The 12,636-nt window shown below is 41.3% G+C and overlaps 1 long non-coding RNA gene across 1 annotated transcript in view; it reads left to right on the forward strand.

The window, feature by feature from the left end:
• The first annotated feature begins 2,460 nt into the window (after positions 1–2,460).
• The window catches only part of LOC141995365 (uncharacterized), a 187,769-nt gene continuing 177,593 nt past the window's right edge, over positions 2,461–12,636 (forward strand). The window contains exon 1 of the long non-coding RNA XR_012641311.1: positions 2,461–2,495. This is a non-coding gene — a long non-coding RNA (uncharacterized LOC141995365). The remainder of the gene's footprint in view (positions 2,496–12,636) is intronic.

The raw sequence follows: 12,636 nt of genomic DNA on the forward strand, positions 1-12,636 counted from the left end.
AAAAACACCTCTGCATAACTTGTAGCAATCACACACCTAGCTGCTGTGTACTATATATTCCTATTACTGTTCATCTCCTCCTTCCTCTCCATCTCTTCCTCTTTTTTTTTTTTTTTTTTTTGCTCTTAATGCTTCTTGCTTTAAATTTGATTGTAAATTCTTCAAGGCAGGGACTGTCTTTGCCTTACTGTTTGAATAGCTCCGAGCACAATGCGGGCCGTGATAAGATTGGCAGTGACCTTGGGGTTTTTCACCTTCCTCCGCCGCGTGGGATGTGAGTCACTTGCTGGGGTCATCTGGATATACTGTATCTCATTTAATCAGTTCCCTGCCATTGCAGGGGCCTCGGGCAGTGGTGCATCTTGGTTCCTCCTATGCTCTGCTTCTGGCACTTAATAGGTCTCCTGTGGATTGTATAATACTTTGGTCTAATTTCAGACGTTTGGTTTAGTGTGTGGGTGCTGGGTGGTATTGATGGCATGTGATAAACAGGAAGTCAGACTAGTTGATCTGATGGTCCCTTCTGGTCTTAAATTCTATGACCCTATCCATGAGAGAACACTGCCTCCCCCAAATATAAATGATGATAATACGTGGACAGGTTGTATGTATCCTTCATAAGAAATAGGACTTAAAAAATCCAGACTCAAGATCCACAAATCAAAGCTAATCCTAGAGCAGCTCTAACAAAGTGTTGATAATCCAGGACCTCACTCATGCTGTCGACTCCCTGTCCTGTGTTCTTATCTGCAGTTGGTGGTAGCTGGGTCTTCTCAGCTCACTTACAGAACTCCCTCCTGAAGCAGGTTCACCAGAATTCTTGTAATATTAATACATGCTTTCCTTTTTCTTCTGCATCTGTTCCCTCTCTATAGTGGGTAGCTGCCCAAGCAGTTCCTGTTTTGTGGGTATATTTAAGTGTACAGTTTTGTCAAACCAACACCTCTCACCCCCATGAAATTCTTCACCTTATTAAAAATGCTGGAATTTACAGAGCCCCATATCATAAGCCCTAAGATATCAGTGCATATTTCTACTGTGTGGTAAGACGGGCTTTTTGAAAATAATGCTACAAAAATTTTCCTTATGATTATCTGGATAAACTTAATATTTTTGTGGTTCTACCATGCTCTAAACTCAGCAAGATTTTCTCTTATCCTTTAACTCTCAAGACCCAAAGGGGGTTGGCGGGCAGCAGAAACAGCATGCTTTAGAGTGAGATAGAAAGTGAGGGGATACCTTGCAGCATTCACCAATAACCCCTCAAGCCAATTCACTGAGGACTGAGGGCTCGGATGGAAGGCAGCTAGCCGTCCCAAGCAGGAAAGATAGTGGCTGTGATTCAGGCTCCTGAGAAAGGAGAAGCACAGAGTAGCAGAGAAATGACTCATCAGAGCTTCCAAAGGGACATGAAAGCCTTCTTTGGGGAAAGAAGGCAAGAGAGGTGTGACCATTCCCAGAGGGAAGCAGGAGTTCTTCAATGTGTGTGAAGAATACACAGGTATTTTGTACTGACCGGCAGTGGTACCTGCCCAGCTTTATCTGTAAGGAATTCTCAAGGTAACCTTGGGTTATTATTCAACAGAAAATTACAGGAAAGTTATTTGCATCTTGAGAATTCATATGAGTTCAGTTACAGCACAGTAAATGGGCTTAGTAGAGCATACAGGGTATGAAGGTATATACGGGGGCTCTCTGTCTGTTGTATCTTGTACAGAAACAAACATAATGTTGTCACTTAACTATATATCAGAAGTTTGTATGTGTATGATTTACTTTAGTGCAGCTACTTATGGGCATTTGTTTTAAAAATGCAGTTGTCCCCACCAAATTTGGGTCTGGGAGATCACCTGACATTGACAGCTGAAGAAAGAAAGGACCTATGGGAACCCAACCCTTGGAAAAACTAAACTGATCCTTTCTCTCTATCTCCCCACCCCCCCTTGATATTCCCATTTCTACAAACATTTAAACCATAAGAAACACAGAGGACAATAAATAAAGTATTTCCCCCCAAGATAAATGTAAAACAGATGTGACTGTGTTGGATGAGGAAGAAGACAGAAGGAAAGAGAGAGTGCAAGTGAAAATAAATTCTAGGTTATGTAACATTTATCAAGTGGATTGAAAAAGCCAAGGTGCAAGTTGAAAGCAAGGTATAACAGCAAAGAAATGGTGATAAAAAGTTAGCATGAGCTCAGTTTTACTGAAAGATTTGCAATCACGATTCCCTCTGCCAGCTTTCTGGTTGTTACTGACTACTCATCAAAATACATGAGGGCTAGAATGACCCCCGCCTTTGTCCCTATATGCTACCCTGGCAGCATATGGGGGCCAGGAAGGAGCCAAACCAGCACAGGGAGGAAGTCCCCCTCAGGCAGAAGCTGTGTATAGCCAGTGTACATGGTCCTATGCTGTGAGTCATGCGATGGGAGAGGCTGTGTTAGCTGGAGAGAGAGTGTGTCCGAGAATGGGGAGGGGAAGTGGCCCTACTGGTAAGTACTGTGATAGTTCTGGGCTATTGGCTGCTATCAAAAGGCTGCTCTAGGTTAGTTCTAAAGGTGTTGCACACCTGTTGGGGGCAGCACTGGAAAGATGTTGATCCTACAAGAGATGCTGTGCTAGAAAACAAGAAATAGATGCCTGGTTTTCGTATAGCAAACTATAATGCTATACTTGAGAACCTGTTTCTTATCTCAAATCAATAACAACCCACTGCTTTGTAAGAGAGGTGTGTGTGTCTGTGTGTGTGTGGTTTTGGCTATTCAATCGTATATACGTTGAAGCATTTTGTCTTAAACTATTCCAGTGGAAATGATATTATCATTCAACGTGATAAGTAACAATTGTGTATCCTCGATGAAGGCAACAGTTCTGCCTAATCATGCAAAGCGCAGTGGAGCTGCGATCTGAACTGATTCAATTTATGTAACAAGATTTTGCTGTGTTTGCCTAAATTGGCATAGTTCCTCTCCCAGGACTGAAAAATGACGACAGCTCCAGCATGAAGCTTGTTGTTACAGGAAGTGCAGGGATTAGCACAAGTTTATTGTCAGCCTTCAAGCATGCCTTTAGGTGGTCACCACATCCTGAGACATTGCTGATAGAACTAGATAACATATTTCTGAGGGGCTGCCAAAACATTCAAGCAGACAATATTGAAGACTCTTGTTTTGCGTTTCCTAGCAGTTTCCCATTTCCATTCAGAACATGCAGTTATGTTCTGTGAAGAAGCCCACAGTGTAATGAGGGACAGTGAAAAAGATTAGCCAAGGCAGATAGTGTCTTGTAAGGGCTATGTCCCTGTTATCTTTTATACCAATTATACAATGAAATCTTCTAAAGGAAGTCTTTAGCTGTGGCAAGTTAGCAAAGAAAATCTAGCAAGTATTTCTTTTTCATATATGCAGTGATATAATAGTAATTTCCCTGGTATAGCAAGAAAAAATTAAGTGGAATTAGCTTCTCAACATGAAACCATTATGGACTGTAATTTATTTTAGAAAGTGGAAAGTGTTAGGAGAGAAAAAACTCTTCTACTCATAATTTGTTATGTTCTGGATCCAGCTAATGACCTTATACATATGGACTTGAGTATACTCAGTGGGTACAATATATCTAAAATGTCACAGAGGATTGAGCCTAATTGATATCATTAGAGCCCTGGTCCTTTTACACTTGGCCTTTGAGATGTTGGTGTTACCAAGAAAGCTGCTTTTGATTTATTTTGCTTTTCTTCTTCATCCTTTTGCGCGCCCTCTCTTCCCCCCCCCTCACTCCCCCTCTCAAGTTCTGCTCAAAGGCCAGACCAGTGGAGGTTAGGAACTCATGATCCAATTCAAGAGCTGGAACAGTACAGCTTGCAAATGCATTTCGAAAGTGGTGACTTCTAACGAGAGGCTCTTGGTATGTTTGAGCAGCCCGTGATTCCTTAAGAAACAAGAACACATTTCATTTTGGTTGACTCTCTCAGACACCATGTTACCCTTTCCTTTAAAACAGGGTCTTCTTACCCCACCTGTAGCAGAAACCTCACTGCTCCCAAATTAATTTATAAAATATTATGTACATTAGGTTCAAACAATACAGCCTGTTCTTTAAAATATCATATTAGTCTTTTGTGAACATCTTAGAATAGGAAGTTTTATAGCAATCAATACTAGAGTGAGATTTTAAAGTGTGGAATCTTTTTTTTTCTTTCCCCCTCCCCTCCCAAGCCAATACAACCCAACAAATATGTTAAATCTGACTGTGGTAAGTCCGCTCATGTGTTTTAAGTTACCTTTAAATTTCTCCATCTGTGTTTTTTTTTTAAGAGAGAGAGAGAGCAGCCCTCAGCCAAAGATCAAGAATTCAGGTTGGTGTTGGCAATAACTAAAGCAGGAATGTGGCATCCATATACTACAGATTGGAATGTCTTTTTTTTTTCATTCATTCTTATCAAGTAAATTACATGCAAAACAATTAAGCAGGCCCCTAATTTGGAGAAAGTATGACCAAACTAGTTCAATATCCCAGTTATTGATTGGGAAACATTTTTTTTTTTACACATACAGGAGAGCATTGTGAAGTAAAATCATCTATTCCTACTCTATCTTCCATGTACACAAATGAAGTCCATGCACCAAAGAGCTCACAGTCTTCAAGAACATGTGTGTATAATATGGCAATTCAGCATTGGGGGAAAAAAAACAGAGTGGCGTATGGTCTTGTAGCTGGAAAGCTTTGTGGAGCAGGTGGGTTTTCGGGTGGGTTTGGGAACAGGGAGTCTCAGGGAGAAATTCTGCTCTCATTGATTCCTGCACAACTCCAATGGATGTTAAGGGCAAAATTGTATTGATTGAATCATATGTGTCAGTTGCAATTCTAGAAATAGTGACATACTGAATATATAGTGATGTTTGCTGCAAAAAGAATAACTACTAAAATAGGATGCCACTACATGCATCCGACGAAGTGGGTCTTCACCCACGAAAGCTTATGCTCCAATACATCTGTTAGTCTATAAGGTGCCACAGGGCTCTTTGCTACTAAAATAGGAGTTTACTCTATTTTCTCATTCACAGAGCATCTTTGTCTCAAACAAGCACAGGCAAGAGTTGCCATTTCAGCTAGGGGCACGCTTATCTTTTCCCATAATGATCAAATTCAGTTTAGGCTGACACTCAGTTAAAATGCATCATCAGACATTCGTGGAAAGAATGAAGATTTTACCACGTGAATTACATTTTTAAAAAACCACAACCCATACATCACAGTATAACAAAGTAAACTCACCAACTTGGAAGTTGATCTTTAATTTTGACAGCCAGAACTATGCATACACCCACATCCTAGTTAAATTGCCATAGTGGCTTATTTATTTAGGGCCTGATCCCAGGTTCACTTAAGACAATGGAAGGACTCTCATTGTCTTCAGTTGGCCTTGGATTAGGCCATTATTTCAGCTCTGCAGAGAAAGGCACAGAGGCCAGACTACACAAGGACGGCCGTTTTCTTTCTTAGCTTTGCTGATTTGGCTGGAAATCACAATCAAAGAAAGCGTGTGGGTTTTGTGATCTCATTATTGTGAGTAACTGGCTTTTCTTGGGAAGCAGTTGCCTCGGGGTAACAGGAAGTGGTATTCAAGTGACCTTGTGCCATTGAGCCAGCATCCCCAGTCACCAGATGATAATAATCACTGTGGATGCCTGTAATGGAATTGCTCCACCAAGTCCATCAGGTATTAGTGCAAAGGCTGGAGTTGGAAGGACTTTATAGCGGTCTGAGAGTGGGTTTGGTGCGGGGGGGGGGAAACTTATTAAAAAATTAATTGAAAAAGTACAATCAAAACTAAAACCTGGCCCTGGGTCCTTTATTCATCTGCTAATTAAAAATGGGAGATGTGCGAGCCCAAATACTTGCGAACAAATCCATTGCCTCATCACTGCTGTCCTGAGACGGGGAGGCTGCTACTGTGCACACTGTGAATGGGGAGCAAAAGGTCAGAACAATTAAAAGGAAAAAATGCAAAGTATACCTCTTGAAATACCGTGCAAGCTAGCAGCATAAAATGCCACATAGGCTCCTTGTATTATGTATTGCATGTTTCTTTTTGACTCTCCTTAGTATATGGGAAGGCAACTGTGGAAGCAGAGCAAACATAATCATTTTAAGCATGACTTCACTACCTCCATGTTTTTTATGTGCTCACCCCACCGTCGGCTCATTTCCAAAATGTGCCTACCTCCCCACGCACACATGTCTAACTCAGTAAAATCACCCTGCACCATTAGCAGCCATTACCAGCTAGTGCATTTTTACGGTCAGGGAGCATTCGTGCACAGGCCTCCCTCTGGGCTCAGATCACATAACTATAAATTTACCCTTGAGCCACTTGTTCCTTAGTATTTTGCTGCATCCTTTAGTCCTTCTTTTCTCTCAGTCTCTTCCCCCACCCGTTCTCTTTTGGCATATGCACCTTGACCCAAACAACCTTGCACTTAGGCAAGAGACAAAAACTTCACAAGCCATAATCAGCAGTAAATAAATCTCGATACCAGTATTAAGTTACACCAACTGCATCCTCTTTCCCCCACCCAACCCTACCATCGTCATGAAAAGAATATGAACTTGACATTTGCCCAGTGAAAGCAGATGGATGAGGTAGGTCAGCATTAGGTGTAACCTTAGTACTGTTTCTTTGGGTTTCCTGAAGGATGGAGCTAAAAGAATTCTTCTAGCAGGTCAAGGGCCACATTAGTCATTTGTTTAAAGAAGAACTGTCTAGAATTAATCAAAGTGAAACACGGTTTTCATGTCTCTCTGTTATTCAGAATCTTTAGACCCCTTCCCCTTAGAGGAAGCAATATATTTTATCCTTTTACACCTTGTCCTGCCGAGGTTTTGTTCGGAGTGGTGTCACAGGCCTTCCCCCCTGTGTGTATAGAACTATTTTAATCAGGAGAAAGCCTCCATGTGATACTTGTAAAGGTCATCTGAAGCTGGCATGTTAGTACCTATGCAACCAAAAAAAAAGACTCAGGCCTTCATGAAGAAGTTTTGAGTTGAAAAGAATGATTCTATTCACTGCATTTTTCCAACTTAAAAGGAAAGTTAAAAGAGTGGATGTAACACTTAGAAGCAAAAAAAAAAAAAAAAACTTTACATATTTTGTTTCACTATAACCCGAGGGGAGCAAACTATTCAGGGAGAAAGGCTTTCATTCCCGTTCCAACAGCTATACCCTGAAACTGATTAAGAGCCTGACCCTACCACAAAACGGACGACACTAATATTTTTAGGCCCTTTTTTTTTTGTGGAGGTTGTTATCTTGGTCAGGGAGACACCAAGGCATTTATGGTTTACCGTTTAAATCAGATCACAAAGGGAAAAGTTTTGTTAGACTGAGGGGTCTCAGCAATCAACTCTCATCTGCTATGCGAACCACTCCAGCGGTTTGATGTGGCTCACACAGAAAATAGCACATTAAAACTCTGGTTTCTCTTGATTTTTTTCATCCCTTTAACTCCCTCTGCTTTCAGATTCCGGGACTTCCAATAAATGCATCTTAAAATCATTCTGGAGATTTGACTTAATGGGACTTTGTGAGAGCTGAGCTCAAAGGGAGAAGAACAATGTCCATATTCTACGAGCACTTCCACGCTACCTGTTCTACCCCCTACCTGTGCCAGGCAGTCTGAAGCATGCCCCTTCGTTTAGCGCCATGGTGAAGATGTAACAGACTTTCTAGAGGGCCAACTTCTTATTAATTCAGCTGGAACTCACTTTAATTTCCACTGCCCTCTAAAAAAACCAAAAATGGCTTATTCAAATGTATTTCTAAAGCAAACGGCAAAACCACCCACTGTCAGTTGCTCACACATTGGCATATGTACACGTAGACACCTTCAGCAGCCCATGCAGCTCTGACAGTATGCACAGCTGTTATATTTTACGCTATCTGAAGCTCAATAATTAGCACCTGTTAAAGACCAAAAAAAAAAAAAAACACCCCACAACAAAAAGAATAAGTGATGCCACGCTACCTTGCAGTAAATAGTAGGAATCTGTATGTCCAATTTATCAAGACCTACTGCTGAAAGGAAGATTCCTGTTATAATTTCATATGATGTTGCTGTCAGTATTACACTTGTCAGCGCTATGATATCAACAAAAGGTTTTTAGTATTTCTAGCAGGGAACGACTCATCTCCAGATTCACTGAAGGGAGACGACGAGCTGTAGAAAATCACACAGATGCTTAGTATTATCCTAATTTAATCTTTTTTTTTTTTAAGTCAAAAATGTGCTGAGAATTAAAATCTCCTGTGACAGAGAGCTGCGATGGGTTTGTAAAACAGGAATTGTTTAAAGTCCCAAATGTTTGTTGGGCTCATCCTCAGCTTGGTTTGAGGAGCTTTCGGCACAGCTGAAGGTGTGGGGCCAGATCCTCTCAGCTCATATCAACTGGCTTAACTGTATTGAAGTCAATGGAGTTTCACCGTTTTACACCAGCTGAGGATCCACCCTATGGGGTACGAAAGTGAGTTTAAACCACCTTTGCACACTGCCGGTGCTGGGCTACTCTGGTCTAGGACAATCCAACTGCACATATTAGAGCAGCCTAAGAGCGGTTCTCAATTGTTCCAGCTGGGGCTCACTAAGACACTAGACAGCCATGCTGCTTTCCATCTCACAGACCTCACCCCAGTGGCAGGAAGGGGAAGAGGTATAGGATCTGCTACGGTGGTATATGCCAACCAAGAATATCCTTATTCTGTGGATATCTGCCTGAGTCCAGGAAAGGCAGTTTGACTGGTGCAAAACTGTCTAATGCTTCCATAAAACAGAAAAGGATCTGGTCCATATGTGGGTAGCCTGAAAAATATGATACATGTTTGGAATCTGAGACACCAAAATGTGATCCTAACCACTTGTGGCTCTGAAGGGCCTGATGCAAAAACATGAGTAGGGGATGTGTGCCAAGCCTTTTTGGACAAATCTGTTTTGTGGGTGTATGAATTCTGTTACCTGTGTGTTCAGGTGTTAATGCCTGAAAAGTATGCAGATTTGTATCTGTTAGCAAATTAGACCTAAAGATCCAGAAGCATTTTTGAGCATCAAGGTGCACTGGCACCTTATTTGAATGCCATTTTTCTGTACATGTACTGTCTTCTTACATTCCTTCCAGGGTTTCATGAGATTGACTTAAAATCATGAGACTTTTAAAAATAATACATTTTGTATTCTTTTCATTTGCCCTGTGGATTTTGAGCCTTTGTATTTCACTTGAGTCACATTTTTAAGAGTTTCTCCGCAGCCATGATGGCTAGAAACTTACATTTTATTTTATTTTTGAAATGAAAGGTGAGGTTCTCTCATGATCTCAAAGGTCCAAGAGCTTGGACTTTAGGAAAACCACTAAAGAATGCAAGACTCATGGTAAAATTCCAAGAGTTGACAACACTGAGACTGGGTAAGAATTTTGGGCTAGTTCCTAAGGTGCTCTGGTTGGATGCATTTCCATTTAAATCAATGAAGCTACATTGATTTTTTCCCCCTGAAGATCTAGGCCAAACAGTTTATCGCTCTGTATAATCTATCAATTTAAAAGTGAACTGTAGAGTTCTAAATACGCAGGAAGTTTTTTGGTGCTATGTTTTTCTTTGCTTAGGAACAAAAACTAGTATTAACAATTTGTATTATTGTATTGCTTAGGAGCCCCAGTCATGGACTGTGCTGTACAAACACGGAATGAAAAGACTGTTCCCTTCCCAGAGAGCTTATAGTCTAGGTATAAGACAAGATACAACCGACAGATCTAGACAGCCCGACAGGAGAGTACGAGGAAACAGTGAGATAATACCAATCAGCATGATAGGCTGTGGTCTCAGTACACCCTTGGCCTTACACAGTTTGGGGTGCTGGTCATTGAATGGGTCCTTGAGTCATCCTGCTAACACACAACATGGCGCCTTGGGGCAAGCTGGGGTTTTGCACTTGGTGGGGCATGTTTTATCGCTGTTACTTGTTGCTGCTGCAGCAGCAAGCAGCTTCCTCTAACGCAGTGACAGAGTGTATCATCTATGCACGGCCTGGCCTCTCTGCTGGCAGGGCCTGGCCCCTCTGCTGGCAGGTGGTGTTCGCTTGGAGCCCCAAGCCATAATAATGCTGAGGAGGTATATTCTCTTGTTGCACTGAAAGAAAGTGCTACCTCGCTCTAAGCGCTACACAGGGCAGCATTTAGTGATGGTCCAGGGAAGGAGATGGGCCATGTGAGTTGAAGTACTCCTTACAATTCATACTTAAAATATGAACTGTCCGGATAGATTAGGTTTTACAAACTGGAAATGTACACCATCAGGCCAATAATTTTGTGAGTTACCTTGGCATACCTTTCAATTAACCTTCCTAGGGACTTTATTCCCCACTCTTCCCACCACCTATTGGACTCTCATTTTCACTGCAGCAGGATAGTGTTGAATTCGGAGACTATGGTACCAGGTAGAAGCTGGTATGTTTCTACCTTTAGATAGAAGTTGCACCTGCTTTGTCAGGGTTGAATTTGGCCCTATCTCTGGTAAGAGCATTGATAACACTGGGGCATATTGTACCTTCCCATGGAAAAACTCATCAGAGGGGAACAGAAGACCAAAGAAGTTCCTTGAGGTTCATGTCACAGAGTTTTACTCCTGATGCTCACCTCAAAAAGTAGTGAGTCCATTGCAGACCATCTGGTCCTTTAAATTAGGGATCATGTCACTACTCCTCAATCCTCACAAGATGTTGATCTCCCTCCATAGCACCCTTTAAGAAGAATATGAAGTAACAAAATAGAGTGATAATTATAATTGGGTCAGATGTTGTTTTCAGGCCCAGGTTAAAAATTATTCATCCAAGCAACCATCAGTCACACCAGTGATTTCAGTATTTTTAAAGACAAAAATCAATTAAATCTAAATATCTAAGTACTCTTGCTGAGCGTATGACTGAACAATGACCTATTTGCAATGTCACATTAAAAGAAATATATGAGCGGTGCTCTCCTGAGACAATGGCAATAGAATAAAATGCCGGTATTTGTATAAAAGCTAATCCTCCCACTGAGTTATGTCAATTAAGTACACTTTGGTGTAATAAAGAAAATATAGTGTTATCTGGGCCATATATTACTAGCCTATGCTTGAAAGGTAGCAGAGAGGTCGGTATTTTTAATACTTGTTACTTAGTACTTGAAAGATAACTCTGAGTTGTGCGTGTCTCTCTCCCTCTCTTTTGTTTTCCTTTTCAGTGGCCTGTAATAGCCTTAAAAGGAAATAAAAGGTGAAAAAAATAAACAATGCCACTTCTTAAAATTTTTAAGTTAATTTAGTGTGTGTGAAAAATGCCAAACAGACAACCCTCGGGGCTAAAGGCATCCCATCAGCCCCTGAACACAGCCAGTAGCAGTGCAAGTTTTCCTCAGATTTCCATGGCAATTTGTTTCAGCCTTGACCTGAGGACAATGTCTCCCTTTCCCTCACCCCTCCAGCTACTTTCCTCTTTTCTGAGGCTAGTACCAATTTAGTTCCCATTGCTGGGGTTGTTTTTGAGAGGAAGACATTTGGCTCCTTTTATTTGTTTTTTCTTGGGGATGCGGAGGGGGGCGGGGGTGGAATCATGGTCTTAAAGGTCTAATTAAAATAAATAATAAGGCCTGACCCTGCATGGTGGTGAATACCGAGAGCACCCTCCATTCTCACTGGAGTTAATGGAAGTTGAGATTACTGACTATCTTTTCTGAAGATATTCAGCAAGTGAACATAAGATCTTAAGAACGGCCATACTGGGTAAGACCAAAGGTCCATCTAGCCCAATAGCCTGTCTTCCGACAGTGGCCAATGCCAGGTGCTTCACAGGGAATGAACAGAACAGATAATCATCAAGTGGTCCATCCCCTGTCATCCATTCCCAGCTTCTGGAAAACAGAGGCTAGGGACACCATCCCTGCCCATCCTGGCTAATAGCCATTGATGGACCTATTCTCCATTAACTTATCCAGTTCTTTTTTGAACCCTGTAATAGTCTTGGCCTTCACAACATCCTCTGGCAAAGAGTTCCACAGGTAGACTGTGGGTTGGAAATACTTTCTTTTATTTGTTTTAAACCTGCTACCTATTAATTTCATTTGGTAACCCCTAGTTCTTGTGTTATGAAAAGGAATAAATAACACTTCCTTATTTACTTTCTCCACACCAGTCAGGATTTTATAGTCCTCCCTTAGTTGTCTCTTTTTCAAGCTGAAAAGTCCCAGTCTTATTAATCTCTTCTCATATGGAAGCTGTTCCATACCCTTAATCATTTTTGTTCCCCTTTTCTGTACTTTGTGTACCTATATCCTCTATTCAAGAATGATTAGACATTTTAGTTCTAGTTTAAGCTTATTTTTTGGGGATGCAGGGGCAGGAGGTTGGCTTGTGCGGGAGAGCTAGTGAAATTAAATCCACAGCCAAAGCAATTCTCTTGTAGCTTTTGAGGTTGCTTATTCACTGTCACAATCTTAACAATTTTGTTGAGAAAATGTTAAAGTAAACAGCATAATGTATCGGCCATTTTGGGCACCTGTTCCTCACTTGTCATTCTGTAGACCTCTCTTTTGACCTCTCTTTTGCCAAAC

The sequence above is a fragment of the Natator depressus genome, chromosome 10 (assembly GCF_965152275.1).
Source record: "Natator depressus isolate rNatDep1 chromosome 10, rNatDep2.hap1, whole genome shotgun sequence".
Taxonomy (NCBI): domain Eukaryota; kingdom Metazoa; phylum Chordata; order Testudines; family Cheloniidae; genus Natator; species Natator depressus.